Source organism: Nuphar pumila, chromosome 11 (genome assembly GCF_984573655.1).
Source record: "Nuphar pumila chromosome 11, dmNupPumi1.hap1.1, whole genome shotgun sequence".
Classification (NCBI taxonomy): Eukaryota; Viridiplantae; Streptophyta; class Magnoliopsida; order Nymphaeales; family Nymphaeaceae; genus Nuphar; species Nuphar pumila.
In genome coordinates this window covers 97,862,725-97,876,626 of record NC_143259.1, presented here as the reverse complement: position 1 = coordinate 97,876,626, position 13,902 = coordinate 97,862,725, and positions in this window count along the sequence as shown.

Here is a 13,902-nt window from a genome sequence, read left to right as displayed (position 1 = left end):
GGTTTGCTGGTTTCGACATAACAAGTCTTCCAGCACAAATGACATCTACCTCTTATGCTCGTGATATTGAAGGTCAACACGCATCTCGTTCTCCTTTCTTCAATGGCTCCAACTATGGATACTGAAAGTACAGAATGGCTATATTTCTCAAATCCATAGATTTTGCTGTATGGAAAATTGTTGAGCATCCATACACATCTCCATCCACAGACTATAGCTTATGGTTTGATGAAGAAAAGAAAATGGAAAATCTAAATGCAAAGGCTATGAATGCCTTATATTGTGCCATTGATCAGAATGAATTCAATAGAATATCTATATGTGAATCTACATATGATATTTGGCATTCTTTGGAGGTTATTCATGATGGAACCAACAAAGTGAAAGAAGCCAAAATCTCATCTCTTGTTAGAAAATATGAGTTGTTTAAAATGAACAAAGATGAACCCATCATAGAGATGTTCACCAGATTCACCAACATCACCAACGATCTGAAATCTCTGGGTGTAACCCATTCCCAGACAGATAAGGTGAAGAAAATCTTGAGATCTCTCATAACTGATTGGGAGAAAAAGACTACTGCTATTGAAGAAGCTCAAGATTTGTCCAAGCTTACCCTGGACGACTTAATAGGCAATCTTATGGCCTATGAAGTCCACATGAAGGAAAGAAGGGAAGAGGAACAACCTTTAAAGAAAACTCTAGCCTTCCCAGCCCTTTCTGAGAATGAGGACTCAGAAAAAGAAACTGAAATTGTGCTACTCACCAGAAAATTCCAGCGCTTTATGAGAAGGAACCGGCTTCCAAATAAGCACAAAGAAAGAAAAGACCCCAAGGAAGATTCCATGTGCTACCAGTGTAATAAGCCAGGTCACTTGAGACGTGACTGTCCTCTTCTCAAAAGAAAATCCAAGACTGAGGAACCAAAGAAGAGGTTCTTCAAGAAAAAAGGCTCTGCATGCTCAATGGGATGATTCAGAACCATCCACAAGTGAAGAGTCAAGTGATGATGAAGCAGAAACCGCCAACATGTGCTTCATGGCAGAAAGCTCTGTAAATGAATCCCTTGATTTCTCCTTTGAAGAACTTCAAAATGCTTTTCAGGAACTTTTTGAAGAATCAAGGAAAACGATTCTCAAAAATAGACATTTGAAATCTGAGAATCTAGAGCTTATACTGAAAAATGAAAAACTCAGTATTGAAAATTCTGAGTTACAAAAGAAAAATTTTCTTATTACTTCTGAAATCTCTTCTACTAGCTCCAAGACTGAAAATCTGCAAGTAGAAATTTCAGAATTAAAAAGTAAAACTGAGAACCTTATGAAAACGGTTTTCAAGTTTACTAAAGGAAAATAGAACTTGGATAAACTCCTATCCTCTCAAAAAGTATCTTTCTACAAGAATGGTATTGGCTACTCTCATTTCAACAAGCCTTCTTGTATGAATCAAAAGACCACTTTTGTGAAAAGTTCTTCTGAACCTAAAAAGGAGTATTATAATTTTAATTCCTTGAACTCCTCTAAAGTTGTAGACAAACCCAAATCAAAATGGATTTGGGTTCCAAAGTCTAACAAAAAGGGACCCGACTGGGTACCAAAAAGAAGTTTTACTTAATGTTTTGCAGGCTCCAAAGAAGAAGAGCAGATGGATACTAGATAGTGGATGTTCAAAGCACATGACAGGACATCCAGACCTTTTTGTTGTTCTTCATCATAAAGAAGGATGAACTGTCACCTTTGGAGATAACAACAAAGGTTTGATAATTGGTATTGGTAATATTGGTAATATTGATAAACCTCTTATCAAAGACGTTCTCCTTGTTAAAGGCTTAAAACATAACCTCCTAAGTATCAGTCAAATGTGTGACACAGGTTATAATGTTAGCTTTAATCATGATGCATGCCTTATAGCAGACACCAACGAAAACATCATCTTAAAAGGTATAAGAAAAAATAATATATATGAATTATACTTAGAAAACATTACTGAACATTGCCTTATAGCTAATAATGACACTCAACATTTATGGCACATGAAAATGGGTCATGTCAACTCCAAATACATGTCTAAATTAGCTAAAAACAAGTTAGTACGTGGGTTACCCAAAATATCTTTTAAAAAAATTTATTTTTGTGATGCATGTCAATTAGGAAAACTGTCTAAATCATCTTTCAAATAAAAAAATATCATTTCAAGTAAAAGACCTTTAGAGCTTCTCCACCTGGATCTTTTTGGTCCTTCTAGAGTAACTAGTCTTAATCACAATAAATATGCTTTTGTCATTGTAGATGACTACTCAAGATTTACTTGGGTAATATTTTTTAAAAACAAAAGTGACACGTCTTAATCACAATAAATATGCATATTCTTAGGATATTCAAGTCATAGTAAAGCATACCGAGTTTTTAATAAGAGTTCATATTCTATTGAAGAATCTATGCATGTCAGTTTTTGTGAATCTATTGATTAATCTATTCTTAAGCAAACTAACGATGATGATGTTGAAAGTACAGATTTATTCCTAGATAACACAGCTAAATCCAATGAAGATGATCATCAAAGAACATTTGTTGAAATCAAAGATCATCCTCAAAAGCAGATTTTGGGAGACCTGACCAAGGGGGTTCAGACTATAGCTCAGCTAGAACGGATTGCAAATATGGCATTCATTTCTCAACTTGAACCAAAGAAGATTGATGAAGCCATCATCGATGAGTTCTGGATGCTAGCCATGACTGAAGAACTGAATCAATTCCAAAGGAATGAAGTTTGGGATCTTGTACCAAGACCAAAGGATCATCAGATTATTGGGACAAGATGGATCTTCAGAAACAAGCTAGATGAAACAGGTAATGTTATAAGAAACAAGGCAAGACTAGTAGCTCAAGGATACAACCAGGAGGAAGGTATTGATTTTGATGAAACATTTGCTCCTGTTGCTAGACTTGAATCTATTAGGATGTTTTTAGCATATGCAAGCTATATGGATTTTAAACTTTATCAAATGGATGTTAAAAGTGTCTTTCTAAATGGTTTTATAAATGAAGAAGTTTATGTAAAACAACCTCCAGGCTTTGAAAATGAACAATATCCAGATCATGTTTTCAAACTAAAACGTGCCTTATATGGATTAAAACAAGCACCTCGTGCTTGGTATGATAGACTGAAAACCTTTTTATTAAAAACTGGTTTTTCATTAGGCAAAGCAGACTCTACTCTATTTGTAAAAATGGTGAATAATCATACCTTAATTGTTCAAGTTTATGTGGACGATATCATCTTTGGATTTACTAACAACACTCTCTGTGAAGAATTTTCTAAGTCCATGCAGAAAGAATTTGAAATGAGTATGATGGGAGAACTCAACTACTTTCTTGGACTGCATATTAAGCAAACCAAGGATGGAGTTTTCATCAATCAATCCAAGTATGCTCATGAACTTCTAAAGAGGTTCAACATGAACTCAACTGCTTCAAAAACCACTCCTATGAGCACAACCACTGTTTTGGACAAAGATGAAGATGGTAAGTCTGTTGATACAAAGGTATACCGAGGTAAGATAGGATCACTTCTCTATTTAACTGCTAGCTGTCCAGATATCATGTTCAGTGTTTGCTTGTGTGCTAGATTTCAGTCAAATCCAAAAGAATCACATCTTAAAGCTGTAAAAAGAATAATGAGATATCTAAAAGACACAGTTGATTTTGGATTATTTTATTCAAAATCATCTACATTTGATTTAATTTCATATAGTGATGCTGACTTTGCTGGAAGTAAATCTGACAAAAAAAGCACAAGTGAAACATGTCACATGCTAGGGCACTCACTAGTTTCATGGTTCAGTAAGAAACAAAACTGTGTATCATTGTCAACTACTGAAGCTGAATACATAGCTGCTAGCCTAGCCTGTACACAAGTCATCTGGCTGAAACAAACTTTGAAAGATTTTGGTTTAAATTTTGAAAATACAACTATTTTCTGTGATAATACTAGTGCTATAAACCTATCTAAAAATCCTATTTTACACTCACGAACTAAGCATATTCAAATAAGACACCACTTCTTAAGAGAACAAATCTTAAACAACATAATAAAACTCGAATTCATACCCACTAATCAACAGTTAGCAGACATCTTTACTAAACCATTAAAACATGAAGACTTTACACAAATTAGAAGAGATTTAGGAATATGCAAACTAAGTGACTTATAATTAATCTCACCTACTAAGACTAAAACATCTTATGAGTTCTATTAAAATTTTATTTTAATCGGTTTCATTCTTATCGATTTCTTATATATATTTTTTACTATTCAAAGTCAAACTATGTTTCTATATTCACGTATACTCTAAACACTTATAAAAACACATTCATCATGACATATTCTTTATGTCTTTCAACTTGTCATCTTTCAAGTACACATCAATAATGACTCCTTGTCCTATTGCCTTTCACTCATATCCATAAGAACTATTTATATTAAGTAAAAGCTATCATGACATGATTCACATCACTCATCTCATAACACCTTTTATCACTTTTGTCCTTTTGTGAAAACCTCTCTTACGATAAGTTAGTCCATCTTCAACATGATAATGTATTCCTCTCAACTTGCCTATACATAACTTAAACAAAGAATAGTATAAAACCACTTAACCACTTTATGAGAAATCTTGCTTTTCAAATTTTAGTCAAAATCGAATGTTTATCGTTTTTAGTTTTTTTTTACCACCTTTTTCAAAAGTTAAGTTGTTGTATTTCACGTATAGTTTTACTATATCATCTGTTATATCATATCTTACGTACAATCTATTTCTATCATGTCATCCTTCACACCTCTTTATGAAAAATTATTATTTTCGAAAACTTGTCCTCCATTCTTTTATTCTCATATGTACTATTAAGTACCACCCTTTCTTTTTTTCTCTCCATCCAATACAAAGTGAACCTCCATCCGTGACCATTACATATTTAAATTTATCGTTTTCAAAAACCATGAACTCCCTCCATTAAAACCATGTCCTCTAAGCCAAACATCAATCATGACTTCACTTTATGTCATACATCAAGTGATTGTTGTCCTTTATGATCTCTCTCTCTCTTTCAAATTCGTATATCAACTCACCTTTCTTTATGACTATTCACATTCCTTCCACGCATACCTATAAAAATACTTCTTAAATAAGAAATTATTGCATCTCACTCATATATCCTTGTTTGTCTTATTCCAAATTCATTTCTCACGGATTTAGAATGCTTTCATATAAAGTAAAATCATGTATAAAAAGTTGTTTGTTTTATTAGGCCATTATTTTTTTCACTCTATAACTATTCTTACTTCTCTTAAAAATCCAAATCTAATAGGATACTCCATACTCAATACATGACTCATCTCAAACCTCGACAAACTCTCCCACAGTAAAGTTTTTCTCTATATAGAAAAAGTATTTAAAAACTATGTCTTTCTTAACATACATTCTAATATAATACACTATCTTCCAAAATTGATTTGATTTGTCATTCACAAGCTTCTTAATTCACAACTCACGTATTTCCTTAACTAAATTCTAAAAATCCTTCACTTACAATGACATTCATTTCTTATCACAATTACTTTCCTCCTTCTATTTAATAGATTGGTTCATCTCTCACCAATTCCCCACGAATATCTCTATTCTCTTACAAACTACTACTCCTTCCAAGCTCTTCTCTCTTGGCCTCTCTTTTTCTAAGCTCTTGCAATGGCCTCCTCCTCAACCAATGTGATCATTGCCGCTGATCTCAGGTTTCCAGATCTACTTCACCATTACAACTCTCTTTCCTCACATCCAATTCATGAAGGTGAATTGGTTCACTACGAAGACTTCGCCTCTTTTGACCTTGAACGATCTCTCCCCGAACTTAAACACTTACTAGGATCTTCATCCCAAGCCGCCTACTATCCCGAACTTGTTCGTCTCTTCTACACAAATCTTTTCACCAATCATAACCGCACTACCATCACCACCAAGGTCCGAGGACGCATGATGTTCTTCGATGCTTCCTCACTAGGCAATATTCTCAACCTTCCTTCCACCGGCACCGATCTAACAAGCATAGTACCACTCGACCACTCGGAACTTCGAAAAATTCTTCTCTGTACTCACTTCACACACTTTCCCTGGCACATGAGAAATCTCCAACCTCATGCTCAACTGCTTGCTCAAATTCTTCTTCACAATATCTATCCTAAGCCTCCTCGCAAGGGATTAGTGCCAAGAAAAATCTCTCTCCTCCTCTACGCAATCTTCTGCTCTACTCTGATAAACTGGTCCAACATCATCTTTGCCCACTTTATTCGCTATAAAAAATTTCAGCCTCTTCTTTTTGGGTGTTTTATAACTCCCATTTTAAAATACTTCAAGGTACCCCTTCAAAATGAAGTTATCCTCTATCCTTCGCAGATCCTCAATGCTACTTCCTTCAATCCAAGGTCCCTGCACACTGCTAATACCGGCTCTGATGACGCAGATCCCTCATCCGAATATGATTACCTTTCTGCAATCATGGATGTCCAGCAAACTCAGGATCTTCTCCTTCGGAATCAAGCCTCGATGCAGCAGACCCTACAAACTCTCCAGTAGGATCACGACGCCCGAACACATCAATCCTCTCCACCATCAGAGTAAAATTTTTTTTGGACTGTAATAACTTTCAATTATTCTGGTCTGTAATAACTCTGCGTACTCTGATCCCCTCCTTTTTGTCCATGACAAAGGGGGAGAAAACCTGTCTCCATTATTGGAGAAAAATACTTTCTTTAACATTTTTCAATATTTTTATGATATTATTATTTCTATGCATAATGTCTTTTTGACAGGGGGAGCATATTTTGTCATCATCAAAAAGGGGGAGAATGTTGGAAAACTCTGTTTTGATGTCACATAATATGATACACTGTCGTATTTGATTTTATATGATATGATAATATGTCTTCTTGAAAAACGTTATATTATGACTGGATATGTTTTGCCATATATCTAACGAGTATTTGATGCAAGGATATCTCACCCAAAAAGGATGGACACCTCCTGTTCAAGTACAACTATGGTGCAATCATACTCCTTGAAGAAAAAGCTTGATGGGCCATGCATTCCTAAAGATCATCTAAAGAAATCGGCTACCTCAAGATGAAGACTTTTTTTCTTCTTTAGAGTCATATGTAATAGAACCTTCAGAAGCATGCATATTGCATTCATAAAAGCTATATTTCATAAAAGTATACGATAATTTCAAAAGCACCTTTTTGAAAACCAATAATTGTACCTTCTTACAAACCTTTATGGAAAAGGTATTTTGACATGATGTATTAGCTCATGATTTCAAAAAGCAATAATTGTACCTTCTATCATGTATAAGACAACTTAAAAAGAAATGATTTCAAATGTGAAAATCGGCTAGACAAAGAAAAACAAATATAATATGTTTTGAAAAGACTTTAGTTACCTTTTTACAAACCCATAGAATGTCGACTTACTTGAAGTCATCATTCTCTTTGTATAGCATTAAATACCTCTTCAAAAAAATCTTTGTTAATATCCATCTCAAGAATGTCGACTTGCTTAAAGTCTTCATTCTCTCTGTAGACATTGAAAAACACATCATAAAGAAAACTCTTGATATGACTATGTACAAATAAAGATCTCAAAGCATTTATTGTACTTACACTCATTTAAGTAAAGAAGTACTTATGTACTACAAATCATTAGTTAGAATAAAGACAAAACTACATGATAGCCTACAATCCAACGTTCAATGTACTATTGTAAGAAATAGACTTTTTACATAAAATATATAATACCTAAAATATTACAACGACTACTGTACCCCATATATTACTTTTATGGAAAGAAGACTTTTTCGAAAATCCATAAAGATGGTTTTTGAAATGACATGACATCTCACATCTCAAAAAGACTATCATTTCAAAAAGGTAACGACTACTTTTTTAAAGCTATATAAACGCACTCAAATAAACTATTCAGACCATGGATATGTGAGCTTACAAGAAGAAAAATTCCTATTCGATATTTGAAAGAGAGCCTACAAAAAGAAAGAGAAAAGAAAAAGAAAAGAAAGAGAAAAAGTCAAGAATAGCTCTTTGACAAAGAGTATTTTCTGAGTGAAAAGAACAGAACATTCTGAGAATCCTTCATTCGTGCATTCATATCATTCTGAAGGTTCTATAAGAAGTATTGTAACTTTCTGTTATTCACTGTATTTCTTCTTTGTTGAAAGAAGTAGACCTCTAAGAAAGAGGGTGTTGCCCTTCTCTGTTGAGAGAAGAAGACTTCTGTGAAAGAGGGTGTTCCCCTTCTCTGTTGAGAGAAGAAGACCTCTGTGGAAGAGGGTGTGCCCCTTCTCTGTTGAGAGAAGAAGACCTCTGAGGAAGAGGGTGTTGTACTATTTATCCGATAACTTGGATGTTATAGTAGAAAGCTCAAGTGGTTTGCTTGGGGACTGGATGTAGGTCAGGGTTTTGACCGAACCAGTATAAATTCTGTGTTTATGTGTTGTTCCTTTATTGCATTATATTTTTAATTTATCGATCTATTTAGTATTTCACTATTCACCCCCCCTCTAGTGGAATTTCATTTGGTATCAGAGCAGGTTTGCTGGTTTCGACATAACAAGTCTTCCAGCACAAATGACATCTACCTCTTATGCTCGTGATATTGAAGGTCAACACGCATCTCGTTCTCCTTTCTTCAATGGCTCCAACTATGGATACTGAAAGTACAGAATGGCTATATTTCTCAAATCCATAGATTTTGCTGTATGGAAAATTGTTGAGCATCCATACACATCTCCATCCACAGACTATAGCTTATGGTTTGATGAAGAAAAGAAAATGGAAAATCTAAATGCAAAGGCTATGAATGCCTTATATTGTGCCATTGATCAGAATGAATTCAATAGAATATCTATATGTGAATCTACATATGATATTTGGCATTCTTTGGAGGTTATTCATGATGGAACCAACAAAGTGAAAGAAGCCAAAATCTCATCTCTTGTTAGAAAATATGAGTTGTTTAAAATGAACAAAGATGAACCCATCATAGAGATGTTCACCAGATTCACCAACATCACCAACGATCTGAAATCTCTGGGTGTAACCCATTCCCAGACAGATAAGGTGAAGAAAATCTTGAGATCTCTCATAACTGATTGGGAGAAAAAGACTACTGCTATTGAAGAAGCTCAAGATTTGTCCAAGCTTACCCTGGACGACTTAATAGGCAATCTTATGGCCTATGAAGTCCACATGAAGGAAAGAAGGGAAGAGGAACAACCTTTAAAGAAAACTCTAGCCTTCCCAGCCCTTTCTGAGAATGAGGACTCAGAAAAAGAAACTGAAATTGTGCTACTCACCAGAAAATTCCAGCGCTTTATGAGAAGGAACCGGCTTCCAAATAAGCACAAAGAAAGAAAAGACCCCAAGGAAGATTCCATGTGCTACCAGTGTAATAAGCCAGGTCACTTGAGACGTGACTGTCCTCTTCTCAAAAGAAAATCCAAGACTGAGGAACCAAAGAAGAGGTTCTTCAAGAAAAAAGGCTCTGCATGCTCAATGGGATGATTCAGAACCATCCACAAGTGAAGAGTCAAGTGATGATGAAGCAGAAACCGCCAACATGTGCTTCATGGCAGAAAGCTCTGTAAATGAATCCCTTGATTTCTCCTTTGAAGAACTTCAAAATGCTTTTCAGGAACTTTTTGAAGAATCAAGGAAAACGATTCTCAAAAATAGACATTTGAAATCTGAGAATCTAGAGCTTATACTGAAAAATGAAAAACTCAGTATTGAAAATTCTGAGTTACAAAAGAAAAATTTTCTTATTACTTCTGAAATCTCTTCTACTAGCTCCAAGACTGAAAATCTGCAAGTAGAAATTTCAGAATTAAAAAGTAAAACTGAGAACCTTATGAAAACGGTTTTCAAGTTTACTAAAGGAAAATAGAACTTGGATAAACTCCTATCCTCTCAAAAAGTATCTTTCTACAAGAATGGTATTGGCTACTCTCATTTCAACAAGCCTTCTTGTATGAATCAAAAGACCACTTTTGTGAAAAGTTCTTCTGAACCTAAAAAGGAGTATTATAATTTTAATTCCTTGAACTCCTCTAAAGTTGTAGACAAACCCAAATCAAAATGGATTTGGGTTCCAAAGTCTAACAAAAAGGGACCCGACTGGGTACCAAAAAGAAGTTTTACTTAATGTTTTGCAGGCTCCAAAGAAGAAGAGCAGATGGATACTAGATAGTGGATGTTCAAAGCACATGACAGGACATCCAGACCTTTTTGTTGTTCTTCATCATAAAGAAGGATGAACTGTCACCTTTGGAGATAACAACAAAGGTTTGATAATTGGTATTGGTAATATTGGTAATATTGATAAACCTCTTATCAAAGACGTTCTCCTTGTTAAAGGCTTAAAACATAACCTCCTAAGTATCAGTCAAATGTGTGACACAGGTTATAATGTTAGCTTTAATCATGATGCATGCCTTATAGCAGACACCAACGAAAACATCATCTTAAAAGGTATAAGAAAAAATAATATATATGAATTATACTTAGAAAACATTACTGAACATTGCCTTATAGCTAATAATGACACTCAACATTTATGGCACATGAAAATGGGTCATGTCAACTCCAAATACATGTCTAAATTAGCTAAAAACAAGTTAGTACGTGGGTTACCCAAAATATCTTTTAAAAAAATTTATTTTTGTGATGCATGTCAATTAGGAAAACTGTCTAAATCATCTTTCAAATAAAAAAATATCATTTCAAGTAAAAGACCTTTAGAGCTTCTCCACCTGGATCTTTTTGGTCCTTCTAGAGTAACTAGTCTTAATCACAATAAATATGCTTTTGTCATTGTAGATGACTACTCAAGATTTACTTGGGTAATATTTTTTAAAAACAAAAGTGACACGTCTTAATCACAATAAATATGCATATTCTTAGGATATTCAAGTCATAGTAAAGCATACCGAGTTTTTAATAAGAGTTCATATTCTATTGAAGAATCTATGCATGTCAGTTTTTGTGAATCTATTGATTAATCTATTCTTAAGCAAACTAACGATGATGATGTTGAAAGTACAGATTTATTCCTAGATAACACAGCTAAATCCAATGAAGATGATCATCAAAGAACATTTGTTGAAATCAAAGATCATCCTCAAAAGCAGATTTTGGGAGACCTGACCAAGGGGGTTCAGACTATAGCTCAGCTAGAACGGATTGCAAATATGGCATTCATTTCTCAACTTGAACCAAAGAAGATTGATGAAGCCATCATCGATGAGTTCTGGATGCTAGCCATGACTGAAGAACTGAATCAATTCCAAAGGAATGAAGTTTGGGATCTTGTACCAAGACCAAAGGATCATCAGATTATTGGGACAAGATGGATCTTCAGAAACAAGCTAGATGAAACAGGTAATGTTATAAGAAACAAGGCAAGACTAGTAGCTCAAGGATACAACCAGGAGGAAGGTATTGATTTTGATGAAACATTTGCTCCTGTTGCTAGACTTGAATCTATTAGGATGTTTTTAGCATATGCAAGCTATATGGATTTTAAACTTTATCAAATGGATGTTAAAAGTGTCTTTCTAAATGGTTTTATAAATGAAGAAGTTTATGTAAAACAACCTCCAGGCTTTGAAAATGAACAATATCCAGATCATGTTTTCAAACTAAAACGTGCCTTATATGGATTAAAACAAGCACCTCGTGCTTGGTATGATAGACTGAAAACCTTTTTATTAAAAACTGGTTTTTCATTAGGCAAAGCAGACTCTACTCTATTTGTAAAAATGGTGAATAATCATACCTTAATTGTTCAAGTTTATGTGGACGATATCATCTTTGGATTTACTAACAACACTCTCTGTGAAGAATTTTCTAAGTCCATGCAGAAAGAATTTGAAATGAGTATGATGGGAGAACTCAACTACTTTCTTGGACTGCATATTAAGCAAACCAAGGATGGAGTTTTCATCAATCAATCCAAGTATGCTCATGAACTTCTAAAGAGGTTCAACATGAACTCAACTGCTTCAAAAACCACTCCTATGAGCACAACCACTGTTTTGGACAAAGATGAAGATGGTAAGTCTGTTGATACAAAGGTATACCGAGGTAAGATAGGATCACTTCTCTATTTAACTGCTAGCTGTCCAGATATCATGTTCAGTGTTTGCTTGTGTGCTAGATTTCAGTCAAATCCAAAAGAATCACATCTTAAAGCTGTAAAAAGAATAATGAGATATCTAAAAGACACAGTTGATTTTGGATTATTTTATTCAAAATCATCTACATTTGATTTAATTTCATATAGTGATGCTGACTTTGCTGGAAGTAAATCTGACAAAAAAAGCACAAGTGAAACATGTCACATGCTAGGGCACTCACTAGTTTCATGGTTCAGTAAGAAACAAAACTGTGTATCATTGTCAACTACTGAAGCTGAATACATAGCTGCTAGCCTAGCCTGTACACAAGTCATCTGGCTGAAACAAACTTTGAAAGATTTTGGTTTAAATTTTGAAAATACAACTATTTTCTGTGATAATACTAGTGCTATAAACCTATCTAAAAATCCTATTTTACACTCACGAACTAAGCATATTCAAATAAGACACCACTTCTTAAGAGAACAAATCTTAAACAACATAATAAAACTCGAATTCATACCCACTAATCAACAGTTAGCAGACATCTTTACTAAACCATTAAAACATGAAGACTTTACACAAATTAGAAGAGATTTAGGAATATGCAAACTAAGTGACTTATAATTAATCTCACCTACTAAGACTAAAACATCTTATGAGTTCTATTAAAATTTTATTTTAATCGGTTTCATTCTTATCGATTTCTTATATATATTTTTTACTATTCAAAGTCAAACTATGTTTCTATATTCACGTATACTCTAAACACTTATAAAAACACATTCATCATGACATATTCTTTATGTCTTTCAACTTGTCATCTTTCAAGTACACATCAATAATGACTCCTTGTCCTATTGCCTTTCACTCATATCCATAAGAACTATTTATATTAAGTAAAAGCTATCATGACATGATTCACATCACTCATCTCATAACACCTTTTATCACTTTTGTCCTTTTGTGAAAACCTCTCTTACGATAAGTTAGTCCATCTTCAACATGATAATGTATTCCTCTCAACTTGCCTATACATAACTTAAACAAAGAATAGTATAAAACCACTTAACCACTTTATGAGAAATCTTGCTTTTCAAATTTTAGTCAAAATCGAATGTTTATCGTTTTTAGTTTTTTTTTACCACCTTTTTCAAAAGTTAAGTTGTTGTATTTCACGTATAGTTTTACTATATCATCTGTTATATCATATCTTACGTACAATCTATTTCTATCATGTCATCCTTCACACCTCTTTATGAAAAATTATTATTTTCGAAAACTTGTCCTCCATTCTTTTATTCTCATATGTACTATTAAGTACCACCCTTTCTTTTTTTCTCTCCATCCAATACAAAGTGAACCTCCATCCGTGACCATTACATATTTAAATTTATCGTTTTCAAAAACCATGAACTCCCTCCATTAAAACCATGTCCTCTAAGCCAAACATCAATCATGACTTCACTTTATGTCATACATCAAGTGATTGTTGTCCTTTATGATCTCTCTCTCTCTTTCAAATTCGTATATCAACTCACCTTTCTTTATGACTATTCACACTCCTTCCACGCATACCTATAAAAATACTTCTTAAATAAGAAATTATTGCATCTCACTCATATATCCTTGTTTGTCTTATTCCAAATTCATTTCTCACGGATTT